Here is a 6000-nt window from a genome sequence, read left to right as displayed (position 1 = left end):
TCTGCATCTGTCTCGAAGACATTCCCGAATGTTTTCCATTTAATATGGTAATAATTGTGGAAGCAGGCGTCTTGTGCCTCGCATGTTCTTAGGTGGCACCCGAAGTTGCCCCTTCCCAAAAACCCTTCGTTTGTCTGAATGGGACAGGCTCCCCCCGAAAATAGTGCCTGCTTGCAAAGGGGGGTTGTGTGGGGTCCTTTGGACAGGTTGGATAGGGGTTACGGACATGGTTCTGATTTGGTTTTGGTTCTGGTTCTGGGTCTGTGCGTGTCGCCTTTGTTCTGCGATGATGCATCGTCGTCATTATGATTTTCTATATATTGTGTGAACGTTGGCCACTGAGGGCATGGGATTGAGCGTGGGCGTGGGTGTTTGTGTTTGTATATAATTTTCCACATATAAATATGCACATGGGCCTCTGTCTCCTCCATCGACAGCACATCCGTTTGGTTTCCCCGCCACCGCCCCCCTCACTTTTTCCCACCCGCTGTTTGTGTGTTTTCCTGCGACTGAGTGCGTGTGTGTGCGAGTGTGTGTGTGTAAGCAATTATGTGTGCTTTATGTTTGTGTACTCGATTCTTTTTTCGCTGGCTGTTTAATGTTTTTATTGCATTTCTGTGTACAGGTTTTTAGCGCTGGGCCGCTGACAGCACATATGCCTATACGGCTATTCAATTAAACGCATTAACTTGATTTTCAATTAACTTTCAATATGACCGCAACAAGAGATTTTTCATGCTCTCCTCCTAGAAATTATGGGCAAAGATGATGCGAAAAAAGCGTCCATAACCTTTTTGAATTATTATTGTGATATCATACGATACGCGGTTAATATGATTAATGATGTGTGAAGTGGTAGACCAAACAGATCGGGGTCCTATAAAGGTACGCTTCACCTGACTGAAATGCAAATTAATAATATATAACAATATTGAAATTAACAATATTATAATAAAATATGGTATGGGTTAAACAGTGTTTTAAGTTGGTTAAAAATTAAATAATAATATATTCAGAAAATGTGGGTTCAATACCTTTAAATCCTTTGTTCTCTGAAATACTTTGATGAATGCTTAAAATAGAAACTAATGGAAAGATATACAATATTTGATATACCAAAAGCATTGAAATCTAAACTTATAAAGCATGACATCCGTTGCTGAGATATAATCGTTAAAACTTTGTCTATTTCGAGGAAATTAATTCTGTATCCTAAGTAGTAGCGCACCCTCATTCCCACCAAAATTCTTCGCTGCTTTCTGATTCACATTAGCATGTGATTCACAAATGACTTGGCACAAACTACTTCCGCATGTGGGTGGGAATATATTTCAAAGAAGACTCAACCCCTTTACGGGCCACCCCCGTATCTTTTCCCACCACCGAATCTAGAAATTTCACCGCTTTTCCAGCATTATTCCCATCAAATACTTGAATGTTTTACTCGAAAGCCAAACACAATTAACTGAAATTAAACTAGGCACAATCTCAGGCCGAGCAACCCTTGCCGGCTTACCGACTGCCACCGTTCCATCACTCTACCCCCGTCCCAAGCCCATAAGAAAGGTTCTTTTTACCCGCACCCCTCCTTGAGGGTTTCACCTGCATCTTGGTTCCCTGCACCCCGACTCCAACCCCTTTTTCCACACTTTTTAATCACTTTGTCACCCCTTAAACGAAGCAGCGCCGAACCCTTTTCTGTCAGGCCAACCCAAATGCAAATCAGACACATTTTCCTACTTAAAATAAGAAATTTCGAGCCCAATGTGAATTAAAATTGCGACAGTTTTTTTTTCCTTTTGAGAACTGGTTTTGTGTACACTTTTAGTTCATTAAATTTGATGGATTTTATTGATTTCAAACGGGATTGTTTTTTAAAACGTATGTTATCAAAAAAAAACATTTTTTATTAAGCTCCATATTGTGTTTTATGTAATCAAACTTTTATCAGAATTTACTGATGAAATATTTGTTTAAATATTTAAAAATGATTTCTGTTCAATGACCAGCAATGATATTACAATTCATTCATTTATTTTATAGAAAATGTTTGGAATAAATTAAGAAAGTAAAAGGGCATTAAAATATTCGGCTTAGCAAACTGTTTCATTCTTTGCACATTTTTTTGTATTCCGTTGTCACTCGGTTTGGGAAAGTAAAATGTATTTTTGATTAGAAACGACCGGCACAGAAAAGGACACGGGATAGAGAAACGGACTGGAGACGGGACCGTATCGCAGGACTGGGACTGCGGGCCAACTCCACCCATTAAGCACAGCTCCCCCATCATCATCAAACTTCGTCGCACAAACTTATCCCCAAAGCAGAGTCCCTACCGAAAGGCAGAACCTCTAACTCCGAGTTGTTTCGGAAGATTTTGCGCCTTGTTGTCATGACGGCGAAGACGAAGGGGCGCCAGTCGCACTTTGCCAGCCCCGTCCTTCCTTCCATTATCCTGTCGTGCCCACCATCGCCATCTCCATTGCCATCGCCATCATCCAGTGCCATGTGCCGTAAGCCTCCACGCTAAGCGTAAACTGAGCTCGCGTCACCAGAATCGTTAGCGCCGCCAGGGGGAAGGAGATGTCTTTGTATTATTTTCAGCATTTAATTTGTTGCCTGCGACGACGACGACGAGGATGCGAATGGGCGAGGGGGTGCCGGCAGGATGGGAAGGTGGGAGGAAGGGGAGGGGGATGGGGGAGTTGGTGTAAGGACAAGCTTTATGGACGACGTCACCATTTGGCCGCGTCTCTGTTACTTTGTTTCACATTTTTCGTGGCCGAAAATAAAAGAAAAATGGGCAGAGCTGCACCCCCACAACCACCTTCATTGACCCAAAGCACCACCCCTCACATTGTTTCGTTGTGTGTGTGTGGGTGTGTGTGTGTGTTTGTTTGCGAGAGTGAGTGTTCCGAATTTTGGACGCTCGTTTGCGCTTATGTAATAACCTCGAATCTAATTACTTTTTGACAATATCGAGAGAGGGGGCAGGGGAGGAGTCCACCCCGGGCCACAATCCTACACCATCCCATCCCCTCAAGAGTTCCCCTATTCCATTTTTATTGGGTCTGTGGTGGGGGCAGCCTAAGGAGCATAATTGAAGGACTCCACATGCAAGAGCTGAAATAATATTGCTTTCGACATTGGATTAAGCTGGTTGGCAGGGGGAGATCAGAAATTGGTTGGTAGACCTAAGTGGCCGAAGTTTCGACTTTCAATTTCGATGGTTATGAATCGCAATAGATGCTGGAAGCCCTTGAAAACTTCTATGACAATCATTCTCCTGCCGACCTGTCATGTTTTCGTCTTCATTTCCAACCCTGCCACTTTATTTAGCGTCTTGCTTACATTTTCGTTGTCTTTTGTAGCCCTAATTTTGGCATCATCTTTGTTGGACTAGGAAAAAAGCACCCTTGCCAATTTATCGCCTTCTTCTTGAAGGTGGGTCCAACCCCATTCAAACTCTTTTTTTCATTCAACCGTCATTTTATGCAAAACAGCCGGCGAAATATTTGAGGAAAAGGTAAGGGTAAGGAAAAGCCGAACCCAAAATCCCCATGAAAAGCGGGCCAGGAATAAGAGGGTGTTTTCAACCCACTTTTTAGGCCTAAAACCGAACTTTTTTTTCGTGTGAGAGCGGGGAAAAGTTATAAATATATATATAAAAAAAAATTTTAAGAAATGTGCTGGGACTTTTGGGATTGGGTGCTTAGAGGTGAGCCATGCGGCATATCCTTCATTAAATCGAAGAACAAACGAGCAGACGGGCACAGCTGGAGTTGGGGAGCATATGTACCCGAGTCCGGGTCCAATAACCCCGCCCCTGCACTGAAAATAAAATGTTATCGTAAATGATATCTTTGAAAATTTAGTTGCTTGAAATTGGGTTTTTTCTCGGTTTATAGAAAACTGATCCTGTTTTTATCCCATTAAAAATTGTTTAATTTTTTCCCACTTAATTTTGGACTATACAATTTTAGTTCAAGTGCAGGGTGTTCCTGTCCCCGGATTTCTTTCATTTTAGTTTCCCATTTCTTTACTTGCCCCTGCTCCTCGAACCCAGGCGATGTGTGCGACCCTCTTCAAATGTGTTGCCTTCGCTATGGCCAGCCATGTGGCCAGCTCCTCCTGCCTCGAGTTGCAGGAGGTGGAGGACACGAGTGCCAGGACGAAAGCGAAGACGAGAGGGCGTCGAGGACGTTACGACTGACCCCCTCGCAGACCGATGTACTCCCACCCACCCCAGTGTGGCTGCAACAACGTTTCAAATTCAACGACAATGATGATGAGGACAGAGTTGGGCGGGTTTCACTGGGGGGACGATGTCGAAAAAACTTTTTCTTGGCATTTGTTGAGCAGGAAACGAGCCAGGAGCGATGGGGTGGGTCGGGTGGTATTTTGTGTGGCCCTTTGGTTGGAGGCGGTGGCACGAGATGGGGGCTTCTCTGAAAAAAAGGCGGTGAGCCACCGTGCTAGACGAAGACTGCTCTGATGTGGGCTGGTTCCTGGCCCGCCTTGCCTTTCCGAAGCAAAAAGGGAACTGACTGACTGACGAGCGCGCGATTCCATTCTGTCTTTGTGAGAGTGAGGGCCTCCACTAAGAAAAAATACTTTACAAATTTAAGAAATTTAAGGTATGCCACTTCAAAAAAATCGTATTGACGTTAATGAAATTGGTATTAGCAAATTTTGTTCAATTTTCTGCAAACCTATTTTTTAGAAATTTGGAAAGGGGTTATCATTAAATTGAAACTGAAAAATTTCGGGCCAAAAAAAAAACAATTAACCAATGATACAGTTCATTAGAGGATTGAAATAGAAACAGTTAGAGGAATGCAACTTCAGATAAACACTAGAAAAAGGTAAAAAAATTAAGAGTAGTACACTTATGGTCAATTTGTCAGCAAACCCATTTTTTCGAAAATTTCGAAAGGGGTTGTCACATCAACTTGTTTTAAGTTAATTTTTTGAACTCAAAAAAACCTTGTTCAAGCACATGTCTCAGATGTAAAAAAAAAGATTACATTGCTAATCAAACCTTGATCAGCCAAATTATGTAAGACATTTCTTAATGTCGCTTAAAAGTCTGTTAATCTCATCAAGTATTTACAGCATTTGAAAATAAAACTTCTTTCAGAAATTTTCTTTATAATACTTTTGAAAAGAGTCCTTTAATATAAAACATTAGTAACTGACCATCAAAGGTAACATCCTTGCTGCTTGCTGACCAATTTTTTTTATACTCCTCCAGTTACTAGACTCTTTATAATTTTTCTGTGTGTTGCTCCTTTTCCATTTATTTTTTGTTCACTCAGTTAGAAGAGGAGTGGGCGGGGTGCTTTTTTTGGGCAAGCCCGCAAGGATCTGCCAGGGGACCGAACGGGCCAACAGAGTGTTACTTCGAGTCGAAACCCTCTGGCAGCTCGAAGCGTTCGCTGGGGGTTCGCTGCGGTAACCATGTCGCCTGATAAGACACAATGGACATATCAAATTGTGGCTTAACCCGTGTGTGTGTGTGTGTGTGTGTGCTGTTTTGGGAGTGGGCGGGGCACAAAGGAGACCAACTTTGGGGCGCGGCAGTCGGTTGAAATATAAATGGAATTTATGGGTGGCTGGCCGAGAGACCCAGCTCCTTTGCCTTGCGCGAGAATAGAGACCCCCGTTTGATATGGAGCCTTAAAAAGCTGTACCGATTTCAAATGCTTTATGTATATCAAATACAACTTTGACCAAAGCGGTGGGCAGTCGGCGGGGAGAGGGGTGGGGGGATTACAAGTGGAGGGGACGCCTCTCCAATCCATCAACTGTCAGTTTGTGGACGCGAAATGCCGTGGAAAGCATAATGCGCGTTACATGAAATGAGTTTTGATGTGCGGCACGGGTCCGAGGGCCCATAGCCGTCGGCTCAACCTAACATAGTTATCCTTTATGCATGTACCGTGTGTGTGTGTTTGTAGGTAGGTGGGTGTGTAGAGGAGGGTGTGTGAGTGCAGCGAG

Source organism: Drosophila ficusphila, unplaced genomic scaffold, assembly GCF_018152265.1.
Source record: "Drosophila ficusphila isolate 14025-0441.05 unplaced genomic scaffold, ASM1815226v1 contig_712, whole genome shotgun sequence".
NCBI classification, from domain to species: Eukaryota; Metazoa; Arthropoda; class Insecta; order Diptera; family Drosophilidae; genus Drosophila; species Drosophila ficusphila.
This window is presented reverse-complemented; position numbering follows the sequence as displayed.